Below are 16,885 nucleotides of genomic sequence, written 5' to 3'. Positions count from 1 at the left end.
ACGGTAGTAGCTCCCTGACATCGCTGCTTTGGCCCAAAGTACCATTTAAGTGGTCCAAGGAATGTAACTATGCTTTTGTGTCACGTTCTGACCTTTGTTTCTTTGTTTTGTCTTTATTTAGTATGGTCAGGGCGTGAGTTGTGGTGGGCAGTCTGTGTTTTTCTAGTGTGTTTTTCTCTGCCAGAGCCATCAGCCAGTTCTGAGCTGCCCTCAGTCCGGAGCTGCCCTCAGTCCGAGCTGCCCTCAGTCCGGAGCTGCCCTCAGTCCTGAGCTGCCCTCAGTCCTGAGCTGCCCTCAGTCCGAGATGCCTCAGTCCGGAGCTGCCCTCAGTCCGAGCTGCCCTCAGTCCGGAGCTGCCCCTCAGTCCGAGCTGCCCTCAGTCCGGAGCTGCCCTCAGTCCGGAGCTGCCCCTCAGTCCGGAGCTGCCCCTCAGTCCGGAGCTGTCATGTTCTGACCTTTATTTTCCTTTGTTTTGTCTTTATTTAGTATGGTCAGGGCGTGAGTTTGGGTGGGCAGTCTATGTGTTTTTCTATGTTTTTCTATTTCTATGTTTGGCCTGATATGGTTCTCAATCAGAGGCAGCTGTTTATCGTTGTCCCTGATTGAGAACCATATTTAGGTAGCCTGGGTTTCACTGTTGTTTTGTGGGTGTTTGTTTCCTGTGTCAGTCTTTGTGCCACACGGGACTGTTTCGTTAATATTCACTTTGTTATTTTATATTGTGTCATGTTCAGTTTATTCTATTAAAACATGGACACTTACCACACTGCGTTTTGGCCCGATCCTTCTAACACCTCTGACGAAGAGGAGGAAATCTGGCGTTACATTTTGAGTCCAAAGCACTACTTGTTAGTGCCCCAGTGCTTGCCGCCCCCAACTTTGACAAACCATTTAAGTTGGACGTATACGCTAGTATAGTATAATTTGGTAACGGAATTATGAGTTTTAATCACTTAATAATTCACAAACAAAATATACATCAGAGAAATCACTAGAACTAATTGTTAGCTCCACCATTACTGATTACTTCTGTGACCTTTCATTATCCCCCCTCCTCACAAAGACAAATGTGAAAATATCTTGAAGTTATGTGTGGTTTTGGTAACGGAATTACAAGGCACAAGACAATATTACCAAAACGATTTCTCCAAACCCAAATGTAAGTGTTGATAATAGTAGTCAGGGGTCTTTATGTCAACATGATTCTGGTTTTAATGTAGTTCTGATATTGGACCTTTAAGACTTTTTCTGCTAATCTTTTCTAAGATCCCTTGTCCATCTGTTTACCCAGAAATCAAAGCCTTCACTGGTTGAAAAATGTATCTATACATTTACCAAAAATATACACTCTTAGATTTCATTTCACACCCAATTACACATGCTCTTATGAACATTATAATTGGTGCTCAAATCAAAATCTAATTTTATTGGTCACAACACATGGTTAGTAGATGTTATTGCGAGTCTAGCTGCTTGCACTTCTAGTTCCGACAGTGCAGTATTATCTAACAAGTAATATCTAACAATTTCACAACAGATACCTAATAGACAATCCTTTCACATGGAAATGCCCTACTGTACCTCTAGAGATACTATCCATCCCCAACTAGTAATAAAGTGGTCAGGCTGGTTGCTACTGGCCTCTCCAGCTTCAGGCTTAATCCCACCCATGATGAGAGGAGGTTTACTGGACATACAGGGAGAAACTACAGTCTGAATCCCACCCATGATGAGAGGAGGTTTACTGGACACACAGGGAGAAACTACAGTCTGAATCACACCCATGATGAGAGGAGGTTTACTGGACATACAGGGAGAAACTACAGTCTGAATCCCACCCATGATGAGAGGAGGTTTACTGGACACACAGGGAGAAACTACAGTCTGAATCACACCCACCCATGATGAGAGGAGGTTTACTGGACACACAGGGAGAAACTACAGTCTGAATCACACCCATGTTGAGAGGAGGTTTACTGGACACACAGGGAGAAACTACAGTCTGAATCACACCCATGATGAGACTACCTTTAAGGCTTTGGTTAATCTTAGGGTTAATGTTAGGGTTAAGGTTAGGGTTAAGGTCCGTTTTAGGTTTTGGTCACACAGGCTGTCAATGGGATGTTGGTCAGAAAAGAGGTTTGGATGATTAGTTGACCAGTGGAACAAAGTGGACTGGATCTAGGTGAACTATGTGGAGAGTCTTCCAGGGACAGTACAGTACAGACTGAGAAGCTAACAACAGTGTAGTTTACTCAACTCATTCAAACTATCATGAATATTGTTTAGAGATAAGATCTGCACAAGGGCATAAAGTTTAAGATATAGCAAGAGAGGACAATATGCAAGGTAGCCAAAGTGGAATCAAAAGTCATAGGCCTAATCATCAATCAAATATGAAATATAAAACCAAAATATAATCTACATATAAAGACTACATGTCATCTACATGTGTTATAGAATAGCTCCCTTCTCACATCCCAGGTCATGTTTGGACTGGAACGTGACAACTCAACGGGCTATGCGCATCTCCCCAATAGCCTACAGACAACTTTCCTGAGTGCAATGTCATTAATGTGACCGATATGTACAGTATAATAAGCAGAGTGAAGAAGGAAAAGATCCCACCTCTGACGCACAGCAGAGACATCGCTGCTGAGATTTCCTCTGGAGCAAGAGTCCCTCAAGAATTTAAAAACAGTCATTGCGTTTCAATGAATGTCCTCCCCAAACGCTTGTTGCATCGTGAACTATCCTCCCAGTCCCTTGGGAGTTCATCGGATGGATGATGCGCCGCTGCCATTTACTTGGATGAGAAGTTGGACGAACGCTCCTCCAGCTCACGATACTAAATGGTGGAGAACTACAGTGTGGTGATGTGTCGTTCACGAACGAACGTCGGGAACCGAATTGCATCGCCGAAAGAGCCATTCATCTGGCTCTATGATTTGCAAACTGCTACAACTGCTTGTTGAGCTCAGAACAACGTTTTTTCTGTAGATAAATTACAACATCATTATCTAAAGGGGGTGAATCCTCACTGCAGAAATAATAAATAGTGGGGAGAGAGTTGTGATTGTATGTTTGTTTGTACAGTTATGGCTGTAATGTTATTATTTTGTGTTCTCACTAAACACCCACATTTGTATTTGTGTGGGAAATGTTTGTAGGCTATGGTTGCTGTTTGTATTTCATTGAACTTTAGGCCCATGCAAAGACAAATCACACAACATAGAATTCCAAATAACCTTAGGCAAAAATACACGAAATAAAAGTCAAGTGAAAATAGTTATAAATGTCTTTATCAATTATGAGTAGCTAAACATTATCTACTTTTGGACACAGATGCGCAGGAGAACCCCTAGCTGTCAATCAAGCAGGCGCGGTGAACGGATTATGACGCTCAAGCGTTCCAAATGACGCAACAATACAGCTCCAGACCAGAGAAAGTTCATGCGGAAGATATTCTTCAGTTCAACACTAAAACTGAGGTTTGACACGTGTGATTTGAGGTGAGTCAAATATTTACAAAAGTTTACAATACATTAACCATCCGCTTCCTTATTTCTGTTGCTATCAATCACTCCATCTGTATCTACTCTTCTGTCTGTCTGTCGGACCATCTGAATTGTCTGTGTACTGTCTAGCCAGCATATGCCAGAAAGGTTCTTTCCCATATTCAAAATCTCATAGAAGGAGTGCTGATCAATAATCAGTTTGGTCTTTTAAATGAAACTGAATACGTTTTGATGGACAGGAGGTGACCTGATCCTAGATCAGCAGTCCTACCTTGAAACACTTTGTGAACACAATCCAGGTGTACTGTGATTATGAAGTTGTGATGAGGTATTATTATATTAGTTGTACTGATGCATGATGGGTTGTAGGCTAGAGCTTGAGGACTCAACTCTGAAGACTGTTTCTGAATTCACTGACCTGGTGACTAAATGTTGTGTACAATGGCACCATCTAGTGACAGAAACATAGAAACACACATTGTTGCTGAATGAAGGCATCTCTTTATTTTCCAGAAATAAAACTTGTAGACCTTTCCTGCAGTCTCTGAGGAGATGGACACCTCTTCTTCTTCTGGACGATCTCCGTCTCCTACTGGGACTGTCTTCTTACCCCTCCTATCATATGGAACAGTCTGTAAGTCATTCATCACATAACCTAGCTCTGGTCCAGGGCATTATGTGTCCTACTGGGACTGTCTTCTTACCCTCCTATCATATGGAACAGTCTGTAAGTCATTCATCACATAACCTAGCTCTGGTCCAGGGCATTATGTGTCCTACTGGGACTGTCTTCTTACCCCCTCCTATCATATGGAACAGTCTGTAAGTCATTCATCACATAACCTAGCTCTGGTCCAGGGCATTATGTGCAGCTTGCTGAAGGAAGGCTCAGTGTCTGCAAGTTGTACGTAACGCCCTGACCAGAGTGACACATGACCCACCTCTGGCCATCATGGACAGTCAACTCATCACATTCACCTACTGTAAGTCACAGTTGTGTGATGTGTGTTATTAAAGACAGTTACATTGAGCAGAAGTTGAATTATTATTTTAATATTGTAGTAAATTGTCTGAGTTCACTTCCTAAATAATGTGTTGACATTCCTTTGCTCCCAGCTACAAGCAGGCAGAGATGGAGGTTCACTTCCTGAGAGAAGAGAAGAAGACCTGTACAGAGAAGGAAGCCCACATGCTTGAGTTGAGGGGGAAGGATCGAACGATCCGAAATCAGAAGAAGGAGATGGACAGACTTCAAGTGTGCCTCTGGGAGGAGGAAAAGAAGAGGAGGAATGGTGGATCAGAGAAGGACAAGATCATTGAACAATTACAGTCTGAGTCAGACAATCTCCGAGCCCTTTTAAAAGATGAAAGGAGGAGAAGAAGAGTAGAAAGGGGTATAATGACAGAGTGGAAGGCTGAGATCCTGAGACTGAGGGAGGCAGAGAGCCAGAGGGAAGCAGAGAGCCAGAGGGAGGTAGAGAGGCACAGGGAGGCAGAGTACCAGAGAGATGCAGAGAGAGAGAGAGAAGCAGAGAGACAGAGAGAAGCAGAGAGCCAGAGAGATGCAGAGAGACAGAGAGAAGCAGAGAGACAGAGAGCAGCAGAGAGACAGAGGGAGGCAGAGAGACAGAGGGAAGCAGAGAGACAGAGGGAGGCAGAGAGACAGAGGGAGGCAGAGAGACAGAGGGAGGCAGAGAGAGCCACAGAAGCAATGGAGCACCAGAGAAAAATGCAGGAGATCCACAGACTCAAACAACTGCTGGATCTACTGATGGTGGACCTACAACTGGCCCACGTAAGACATGTCATTGTTATTATTAAAAGGCCGTGTATATTTACCCAGCTGAAAATGAATAGTGGCAGACAGCGGTACGCTAACCCAATGTTAACTCTTATTCCTTACCTTAACCCTTACCTTAACCTCACTGAAACTATACCTAACCTTTACCTTAACCCAACCCTAGGTCCTGAACCTAACCTTCATTTATCTCAACCCCTATGCCTTTCTTCTGCCGGTTGAATATCCACTTCCTTATTAACGTCATTACTGTTGTTGTTGTTGATAACTGTATCTGTGCAGGTTGTAAATAGTTGCATTAGTGAAGCATCATTTGTAGGAGTCATTTCTACAAGCATAAACATCAGAGGCCACATTGTTGTAACATCACACAAATTGTAATCGGAATTTCTCAAACCCCTAACTGAATGGGCAAGAAGGTTGTGTGTTTGTATTTGTACACATTTTGGACATTGATACCATAAAATGTCTCGTAATTTTTTCAAACCATGATAATACATTAATTGACAATGATTTGTCCGGATGAATTGATCAAAATGACCCTGCTATTGATGTTGTCCAGTGTTTGATTCAATTACCTAGTTCTAGGTTGTATTGCTGTGTATCGTTCTCTGCAAATCCTTTGAAAGTATGTCTTGGTCATAGATTATCACTAATTTTACCTTTTAAAATGAAGCAAGAGATTGAGAGATTGAGGCTATGGCAGAAAGTCATGGAGGATCAGCGACCAAGACTGGCCTGGAACCACAAACCTATTGAGACAGGAAGAGAGAGGGAAAGAGAGAGAGAAAGGGAGATGGAAAGGGTGAGAAAAGCAGAATTGGAAAGACAAGAAATGAAGAAGAAAGTGGAACAGGCAGAAGAAACGATAAAAGTGTTAGAACGAGAGATTGAGAGATTGAAAGAGATTGAGAAGGAAATCATATTTGAAAGAGAAAGAGACGTGCGTATTGGAGAGAATGAGAAAGTCAAACTGGTTAACGAAAAGGTAAAAGAGTTAGAGAGAGAGGTTGAGAGACTGAAAGAAGATATGACAACAAAAGAGATTCAATACAAAATCAAATTTGAAAGAGCGAAAGAAGCGTTTAGAAGACAGAATGAGAGAGTGAAACAGGTTAACCAAAATGTACTAGTGTTAGACAGAGAGGTTGTGAGAATGAAAGAAGAGATTAGATTGAAAGAAGAGACTGAGCCAGAGAGAACATTTGATAGAGACAGAGAGAGAGAAAATGATTGGAGACGAAGTGAAGAGGAGATGAAAAATAGAGTGGAGAGAGATGGAGATGGAGACAGCCCTCATCAATGACAAAAAGATGTCTGAATTGGAGGAAGTCTTCAAGAAAATCAAGGAACAGCGGATAGAATTAGAAAATATGGAAACAGACAAATATAAATGGAAACAGAACCAAATGGACATGGAGGAGAAGATGGAGGGTGAGCACAACAAACAGAAAGAGGTAGAAAGAAAGAGAATGGAGAAAATACCAAAACAGAGACAACAAGAAGATGAGAAGAAGAAGGAGATGGAGAGAGAAGAAGAAGAGAGAGACGCAAACAGAAGCACATAGAGATGGAAGAGAAGAAAGAGAGAGGGAGAAAGAGAGACAGAGAGAGATCAAAAGGAAGAGAATGGAGAAGAGACAGAAAATTATGGAAAGAGAAGAAGAGAGACAGAGAGAGATTGAAGAAGAAAGATGCAAACAGAAGCAAATAGAGATGGAAGAGGAAGAAAGAGAGAGGGAGAAAGAGAGACAGAGAAAGATTGAAAGAGAGATTGAAGAAGAAAGATGCAAACAGAAGCAAATAGAGATGGAAGAGGAAGAAAGAGAGAGGGAGAAAGAGAGACAGAGACAGATTGAAAGAGAGAACGATGAAGAAAGATGTAAACACAAGCAAATAGAGATGGAACAGGAAGAAAGAGAGAGGGAGAAAGAGAGACAGAGAGAGATCAAAAGAAAGAGAATGGAGAAGAGACAGAAAATTATGGAAAGAGAAGAGACACAGAGAGAGATTGAAAGAGAGATTGAAGAAGAAAGATGTAAACAGAAGCAAATAGAGATGGAAGAGGAAGAAAGAGAGAGGGAGAAAGAGAGACAGAGACAGATTGAAAGAGAGAACGATGAAGAAAGATGTAAACAGAAGCAAATAGAGATGGAAGAGGAAGAAAGAGAGAGGGAGAAAGAGAGACAGAGACAGATTGAAAGAGAGAACGATGAAGAAAGATGTAAACACAAGCAAATAGAGATGGAAGAGGAAGAAAGAGAGAGGGAGAAAGAGAGACAGAGAGAGATCAAAAGAAAGAGAAGGGAGAAGAGACAGAAAAATATGGAAAGAGAAGAGACACAGAGAGAGATTGAAAGAGAGATTGAAGAAGAAAGATGTAAACAGAAGCAAATAGAGATGGAAGAGGAAGAAAGAGAAGAAGAGAGACTGAGACAGATGGGTGAGAAAGAGAGAAAGAGAGAGATGGGTGAGAAAGAGAGACGACAACAACAAGAGGAGAGAAAGAGATCGTTTGAGAGAGATCAAGAAGAAGATATATGGAAACAGAAGCAAATTGACATGGAGAAGGAGGGAAGAGAGAGGGAGAACAAGAGACAGAGAGAGATAGAAGATATACACAGACGACAACAACAAGAGGAGAGACAGAAACAAAAGGAGAAGGAGAAAGAAAGGGAGAAAGACAATGAGAATCAGAGAGAGATGGAATTAAGAGATCAGCAACAGAAAGAGATGGAGAACGAAAATATGATTATGAGAGAAAGGGAGGAAGCAGGAAGAAGAAAGGAGGGGCAGAAAAATATTTTAGGGGAAATTGAGGGACAGAATGAACTGGAGATAGAACAGGAGAGAGAGATGGAAGAAAAGCAGGAAGTGATTAAGAAAGCAGAGGAAGAGTACAGGGAAAGAGAAGAGAGAGGAAAGGAAGTAAGCATGAAGAAACATGTAGTAGTTAATGTTAAAGCAAAAGCACGGGAAGTCTTCAATAGGCGTAAAGAGAGGAGGTTAGAAGTGTTGAAGGGGGAACGAGAACACATAGAAAGAGGACAACAAATCAGGAGGGAGAAGGAGGAAAGACGGCTGGAGATGGAAAGAAAACAGGAGAGGGCAAGACAACAAGAGGAGCAGGATAGAAAACGAGAGATTGAAATTGCTAGACAGAAAGAAATGTTGAGACTAAGAGAGGAGGAGAGGCAGAGAGAGGAGGAGAGAGAGGAGGAGAGAAAGAAAGCCATCAAATGCCATTTATCTTTAATTAGAGAGAGAGAAAAAATAATACAGGCAAAAAAAAGACAGGAGATGGTGGAAGAGGAAAGAAGGGAGATCCTTGAGTACAAGAGGGGTGACTTAGAGGAGGAGGAGAAGGAAGATGACAAGGAGGACATTCTCCCACCTGATAAAAGTATCAGAAGGAGAGCTGTGGGCTGGGTGAATAAAACATGGGAGAAGAGGAACCTCAAAAAGATAGAGAGAACGTATCAGAGAGAGGCTGAGGAAGGCCATAAGATCGTCCACATAGGTAAGACCTGTTTTCCCTCTGCTTATGACATCATCCTCTGTAGTCTCCTCTACACACATAAGTTCCACACCAGTCGTCATGTTGCATCAGTTCATAAAGAACACACACAAAAACATGTTTTGGGGGGGATCCGGGGGCTACTAGTGGCCATGGGGCCCTAAGCGATCACATATGCCCTGGCACTATACAAAGAATAGGTGCCATTCTGGACACATGTTCAATTTAGGACCAGGTCAATTCGGGATGGGAATTATTGCACTTTATTGACACATTCCATGCCTTGCTCAACTGAAAAGAGTAAAGAATCATTGAGATCCAATTGTGTTTTCTATTCTTCATTCCCTGTGTCCATTACATTTAAGTTGATACCAGATCCACTAAGTTGAATGTAAACTCTACTTCTTCTCCCCTCCCAGCCATCCCTGGACACACAAGGCTAACATCCACCATGACCCGGGCAGAGAGAGAGAGGGAGAAGAGGAAGGAGCTGCTGAAGGCTGAGGAGAGAAGGAAGAAGATGGAGGATTTCAATAAGCAGTGGAGAGAGCGGTCCCTGCTTAAAAAACACACTCATTAACAACTGAAGGAGGAGAGGGAGAAGATGAAGGAAAACTACCTGGATCAGATGAATCTGGAGGCTGATGCTCAAATCAACACCCGGTGTCTAACCACCCAACACAGCCACGATTACAACCACGGTCAGGAGTTGCCCGGATGGGCCACAGGCCAACAAGTAAGCCAAGAGCCTGTTGCATCTGGAGATGGCCAGCAGGAGGGGCCAAGGAGGCAACAGGCATGGGCAGAGAACCAGGAGGGGAGTTCAGAGAACCATCAGGAGGGGCCAGAGAACCATCAGGGGGGGCCAGAGAACCATCAGGGGGGCCAGACAGCCAGCAGCTAGAAGCTCCAGAAGAGGCTGAAACATCAGAGCCAATCTCCAAGACAAAGACAAAGAAAAAGCCAAGCATCTGGAAGAAAATTAGGATGAGGTAAAGAATGTTTAAACATCTATTCATGTTTTACACTGTTAATATACATGTCATCACTTTAAAAAGTGACATTATCCAAATGTGAGCGTTTAGTGTACATGCAACACACATGTAAATATATAGATACTTACCTGTCTCTGTGATGTCTTACAGCCTTCCTGATGTGCTGTCTGCCTAGAGCTGGAACTCAATGAAGCCACAGTTCCACTGAGGTTACGTTGGTAATTAAAAGTGTCGCCCAATAATTCCTCCTCCTCTTTAAGTCATCGAGCCACATTTCCTCCTCAAAACATTTTAGTCTCCTCAAGCCAGCAAGTATCCTCTTTATCAGGCAACAAACCATCGAAGGTCAGTGACACTCCTCCCCAGAACAGATTCTCATCTTTATCCAAGTTGAATTCATCTCTGATCCCCACCTCTACAGTCCTAGAAAATATCCCAAAAATGGAAATGGTTTAAACAGAAGTCCTCCCCTCAGACCAGTGGCTCCACAGACCAGAGTTTCTCATCTTTATTCAAGTTGAATGCAACTCTGATCATTTCCACCAGGCCAGTGATGTTTGATGATGTCATTTTCCCGGGCAGAGCTGTTAGCAAAGTTTTATTCTTTAATAAAAGCATTTAGTAAAAAGCAATATTGTTGTTACGGTGTGGATTGTTTTGTTATTTATTAGAATTGAAACATCCAGTAGTCATGGTAGATGTTAGACTTTCAATGAGACACCTAACATTCCATCAGTTTGATACAATGTGTGACATGTTATATTAGAGAGGAGTCCTCTATACACATCTATTTTAGACCATAGGAGAAATATCAGATTGAAATAGCTTCTCTAAGAATCTGAGGAGAGAGCAACAGTAGACGCATCGTTAGCTCTCTCAGTAATTGGGTCATTCCACCAATTGAGTACCTTTTGGGGAGTGTAACTTTTATTTCACCTAATTCTAACATTCTGTCATAAAGAGCACATGTTCAACTTAATATAAAACATGTTTCCCATCTCAAGAGTAACAAATACAGACTATAGCAAGTGCCTATTAAGGGCCAAATAAAGTGACAGGGTTGACTGTAACAGAGTTGACTATTTCATCTAGAATCAACCATAGATCCCCATGTGACAGGGGGAATGGAATGCAAGCTTACCAAACACATGTAAATAGTTTAAACATTTCTAGACTGTCTATCTATAGGTAACAGGGTTGTGGTGTTATAATTCACCCACCCAGTGGTGATTGCAGCATGTACATCATGGTGGGGAAAACTCCCCCAAAATGTTTTAGATGAATGCCAGCAAAGCCACTACACAACACAACACTAAACAATACCTTAATTGCACTATAACTTTAACAAACGATGCCCACAAACTGTTAGGGTCTACATAAAGCTGTCCCAACAGCAGAGGTTTCTTTTCAGCACCATGGAGAGAATCCTTTAAAAAACATAGCTGATATGACTGACTTGCTTATGTACAAACTATGGCACAAGGGGACAACGAGTGGACTACAGGATATCTGTAATTTAGATTAAGACAATGAGAGACCTAGGATGGACGTCGTCAATATCACCATTTGTTCAGCACTTTTGAAATGTACAGCGACAGAATTTTGAACATGGGCCATTCTTACAGTATTCTCCCTGTACACCAAGTCATAACTGCATATAAGCAGACAATGAAAGCTCGTACAATATTCGATGATTACATTTCTCTAAAACAGGCTATAGTCTACATGTGCACCATCAAGTCAGAGCAGTAGGCTAAGTTATGAGAGTGGAAAGGGACAAAATTATTAGGGGTGAGGCACATGGGCTACTAACAGCTTACTACACAACATACACTTAGTATTACTTTCTTAGATACAGTATGCATATCTCCCTGTAACGATATTCGTCTTCCTCTGACGAGGAGTATGAAGGATCGGACCAATATGCAGCGTGATACGTGTCCATGTTGATAATTTATTAACATTGAACACAAAAAAACAAAATAACAGGGACAACGAACGAAAACTAAACAGATCTGTCTGGTGAAGACACAGAGACAGAAAACAATCACCCACCACTAAAATGGGAATAACAGGCTACCTAAGTATGATTCTCAATCAGAGACAACGAACGACATCCAGGACTAACACATAAATACTTCATAGAAAAAATAACATAGACTACCCACCCCAACTCACGCCCTGACCAAACTAACACAAAGACATAATGAAGGAACAAAGGTCAGAACATGACACTCCCAGGCATATTACATCATTTATAGAGAAGCATACCTTCCAACCACTCAAGAGTCATGTTGAACAGCAGGCTAGTGATTGCTTTGTTAAACTTGCAGTTAGCCACTGATTCCTTCCAAACCACTCATTGTTGAATTTGTGATTTCCAACTTTTTGTGTTTATTTGGAAAGGTTGATGAGCACTGATACTTTTTATCTATAATTTCTCTTCATATGACAAGGATTGAAAAGGATTTGCCAGGAGATTGTTGACTGGATGCATGATGATGACTGCTAGCTTGGTAGCTATGATTTAGAAAATATCATGTTGAGCCAATCACGGCGCAACCAGAGAACATTACCAACCCCTACGCTCCGTATTTCTCACTGGCTGCCCCACCACCACAGAAAGCACTAAGCTGGGCTGAAACACCTGCATTTATGAGCTGCCTTCCTCAAGAAAGCAAAAAAGAGACAATGTCTGTATGTGGCTTTATTAACTCAATGATTTAAAAAATGTTTTTACATTGTTTGAAAACTGATATGTGACTCATATTAATGCCAAAATAACATGCAAAACAGGCAACATATATATATTGTTGTTAAACACGTGGGGCTCAAAACGGGTGTGGCTCCGCCCCACCTGCCCTAAATGACGGCTCGCCACCGACAATACTATAATCAAAGATGATTCAATGATGAATATATTATTATTAAAAGATGAGCTTTTCGTTTTTATTGGTGAATCAAAATGTAATGATTTAATCATACAGTGTTTTACAGAGGTGAAGTTAGTTTTATATTAAAGATTCAGACTTTACTCTTCAAACCTCTTCAACGGAACATGCAAGGTTGACTAGGCTACCGGGGGCGGCAGGTATCCTAGTGGTTAGAGTGTTGGGTCAGTAACCAGCAGGTATCCTAGTGGTTAGAGTGTTGGGTCAGTAACCAGCAGGTATCCTAGTGGTTAGAGTGTTGGGTCAGTAACCAGCAGGTATCCTAGTGGTTAGAGTGTTGGGTCAGTAACCAGCAGGTATCCTAGTGGTTAGAGTGTTGGGTCAGTAACCAGCAGGTATCCTAGTGGTTAGAGTGTAGGGTCAGTAACCAGCAGGTATCCTAGTGGTTAGAGTGTTGGGTCAGTAACCAGCAGGTATCCTAGTGGTTAGACTGTTGGGTCAGTAACCAGCAGGTAGCCTAGTGGTTAGAGTGTTGGGTCAGTAACCAGCAGGTATCCTAGTGGTTAGAGTGTTGGGTCAGTAACCAGCAGGTATCCTAGTGGTTAGAGTGTTGGGTCAGTAACCAGCAGGTATCCTAGTGGTTAGAGTGTTGGGTCAGTAACCAGCAGGTATCCTAGTGGTTAGAGTGTTGGGTCAGTAACCAGCAGGTATCCTAGTGGTTAGACTGTTGGGTCAGTAACCAGCAGGTAGCCTAGTGGTTAGAGTGTTGGGTCAGTAACCAGCAGGTATCCTAGTGGTTAGAGTGTTGGGTCAGTAACCAGCAGGTATCCTAGTGGTTAGAGTGTTGGGTCAGTAACCAGCAGGTATCCTAGTGGTTAGAGTGTTGGGTCAGTAACCAGCAGGTATCCTAGTGGTTAGAGTGTAGGGTCAGTAACCAGCAGGTATCCTAGTGGTTAGAGTGTTGGGTCAGTAACCACCAGGTATCCTAGTGGTTAGAGTGTTGGGTCAGTAACCAGCAGGTAGCCTAGTGGTTAGAGTGTTGGGTCAGTAACCAGCAGGTATCCTAGTGGTTAGAGTGTTGGGTCAGTAACCAGCAGGTATCCTAGTGGTTAGAGTGTTGGGTCAGTAACCAGCAGGTATCCTAGTGGTTAGAGTGTTGGGTCAGTAACCAGCAGGTATCCTAGTGGTTAGACTGTTGGGTCAGTAACCAGCAGGTAGCCTAGTGGTTAGAGTGTTGGGTCAGTAACCAGCAGGTATCCTAGTGGTTAGAGTGTTGGGTCAGTAACCAGCAGGTATCCTAGTGGTTAGAGTGTTGGGTCAGTAACCAGCAGGTATCCTAGTGGTTAGAGTGTTGGGTCAGTAACCAGCAGGTATCCTAGTGGTTAGAGTGTTGGGTCAGTAACCAGCAGGTATCCTAGTGGTTAGAGTGTTGGGTCAGTAACCAGCAGGTATCCTAGTGGTTAGAGTGTTGGGTCAGTAACCAGCAGGTATCCTAGTGGTTAGAGTGTAGGGTCAGTAACCAGCAGGTATCCTAGTGGTTAGAGTGTTGGGTCAGTAACCAGCAGGTATCCTAGTGGTTAGACTGTTGGGTCAGTAACCAGCAGGTAGCCTAGTGGTTAGAGTGTTGGGTCAGTAACCAGCAGGTATCCTAGTGGTTAGAGTGTTGGGTCAGTAACCAGCAGGTATCCTAGTGGTTAGAGTGTTGGGTCAGTAACCAGCAGGTATCCTAGTGGTTAGAGTGTTGGGTCAGTAACCAGCAGGTATCCTAGTGGTTAGACTGTTGGGTCAGTAACCAGCAGGTAGCCTAGTGGTTAGAGTGTTGGGTCAGTAACCAGCAGGTATCCTAGTGGTTAGAGTGTTGGGTCAGTAACCAGCAGGTATCCTAGTGGTTAGAGTGTTGGGTCAGTAACCAGCAGGTATCCTAGTGGTTAGAGTGTTGGGTCAGTAACCAGCAGGTATCCTAGTGGTTAGAGTGTAGGGTCAGTAACCAGCAGGTATCCTAGTGGTTAGAGTGTTGGGTCAGTAACCAGCAGGTATCCTAGTGGTTAGACTGTTGGGTCAGTAACCAGCAGGTAGCCTAGTGGTTAGAGTGTTGGGTCAGTAACCAGCAGGTATCCTAGTGGTTAGAGTGTTGGGTCAGTAACCAGCAGGTATCCTAGTGGTTAGAGTGTTGGGTCAGTAACCAGCAGGTATCCTAGTGGTTAGAGTGTTGGGTCAGTAACCAGCAGGTATCCTAGTGGTTAGACTGTTGGGTCAGTAACCAGCAGGTAGCCTAGTGGTTAGAGTGTTGGGTCAGTAACCAGCAGGTATCCTAGTGGTTAGAGTGTTGGGTCAGTAACCAGCAGGTATCCTAGTGGTTAGAGTGTTGGGTCAGTAACCGAAAGGTTGCTAGATAGAATCCCCGAGCTGACAAGGTAAAAATCTGTCATTCCTCCCCTGAACACGGCAGTTAACCTACTGTTCCTAGCTAGTTGATGGAAATAAGAATTTGTTGTTAATTAAAACCACTTAAGCTTAGGGCTTACTTTTTCGAACAGTCTGTTAAAAATCGCGCAACATTTCAGCGTCCTGCTACTCATGCCAGGAATATAGTATATGCATATGATTAGTATGTGTGGATAGAAAACACTCTGACATTTCTAAAACTGGTTAAATCACGGCTGTGACTATAACAGAACGTGTGTTTAGTCGAAAAGCCCAAGGAAAACTGATCACCAAAAAGTGGAAAAAATATCAATGCGCCACTTGCATGTATTGTCTATGGCTCAGCAAATTAGATGGGGCCGAGATTACAAGTCCTACAGCTTCCACACGATGTCGCCAGTCTTGGCAATTGCCTGGGAGTTGTTCCTTGGTCAAACGAAGAAGAGAGACCCCATTCCTTCCGGTCTCCGACAGGATGTTTTGGAAGAGAGATTTCCGACCATGATTTGAAGACGTGGAGCTATTGAATACCCCGTGATCAATTTGATAGATTATTAACGTTTACTAATACCTAAAGTTGGATTACAAAAGTATTTCGAAGTGTTTTGTGAAAGTTTATCGTCGACTTTTTTAATTTAAAAAAATGACGTTGCGTTTTAAAACTGTGTTTTTTTCTGGATCACACACTTTTCATAGATGGATATTTTGGGCATATATGGACCGATTTAATCGAGAAAAAAAAGACCCAATAGTGATGTTTATGGGACATATAGGAGTGCCAACAAAGAAGCTCGTCAGAGGTAATGAATGTTTTATATTTTATTTCTGCGTTTTGTGTAGCGCCGGCTATGCTAATTATTTTGTTTACGTCCCCTTCAGGTATTTCGGGGTGTTGCATGCTATCATATAATAGCTTCTCATGCTTTCGCCGAAAAGCATTTTAAAAATCTGACTTGTTGGCTAGATTCACAACGAGTGTAGCTTTAATTCAGTACCCTGCATGTGTGTTTTAATGAACGTTTGAGTTTTAGCGAGTGCTATTAGCATTTAGCGTAGCGCATTTGCATTTCCAGATGGCTGGGTGGGACGCAGACGTCTCAGGGGACGCTAAGAGGTTTAACTGACTTGCCTAGTTAAATAAAAAAAAACATATATAAATGTAATATTCTAAATCGTCTGATGATAGCGTATAAGTTACACCCCTTGTTTTTACCATTCGGTGTCATATTCCCTTTTTGGAGGTGAAATGTAGCTAAAAATGTGCCATCCTCTGTTCAGAGGGTTAAGGAACCGTCTTAAAACTGCATCGCATACAATTGCCTGTAAATGAAAAAGGTCAATACCTTCTCAACGACATGACAGAGATCTCAAACTAATTTGACACTGTAAAGAGACCTTTTCTCTCGAATGCAATTAGTTACATATTTTTTACTTCTGTAAAATCTACTAAATGTAAAATAAATCACTTTACACAAAAATACATTAAAACATCAATATCTCCCACCCCATTAGACTTTCATGAATACAACCAACTGTTATTGGTTCAGGAACCTCCTCCCTCCAATCAACAACAACAAGTTTTGTATTTTCTCACTTTAAGAATTTTCTATAAATTTAAATCCACTTTACATAAAAACAAATCTTAATATCTTCCACCCCATATGACTTTCATGAGTAAAACTAACTGTGATTGGTTCAGGGACCTCATGCCTCCAATCAATAGCAGTTACGTTTGTATTTTT

The 16,885-nt window shown here is 42.3% G+C and overlaps 1 long non-coding RNA gene across 1 annotated transcript; it reads right to left on the bottom strand.

Annotated features, from left to right (window-relative positions):
- Positions 1-9,080: 9,080 nt before the first annotated feature.
- Positions 9,081-9,649, bottom strand: LOC135561591 (uncharacterized). The gene is made up of 2 exons (XR_010459587.1): positions 9,453-9,649; positions 9,081-9,333 (listed from the first exon to the last, which is right to left on the bottom strand). It is a non-coding gene; the product is annotated as an uncharacterized LOC135561591 (long non-coding RNA).
- Between the last annotated feature and the right edge of the window lie 7,236 nt (positions 9,650-16,885).

This window comes from Oncorhynchus nerka, linkage group LG18 (assembly GCF_034236695.1).
Source record: "Oncorhynchus nerka isolate Pitt River linkage group LG18, Oner_Uvic_2.0, whole genome shotgun sequence".
In the NCBI taxonomy this organism is placed as follows: Eukaryota; Metazoa; Chordata; class Actinopteri; order Salmoniformes; family Salmonidae; genus Oncorhynchus; species Oncorhynchus nerka.
This window is presented reverse-complemented; position numbering and strand designations above follow the sequence as displayed.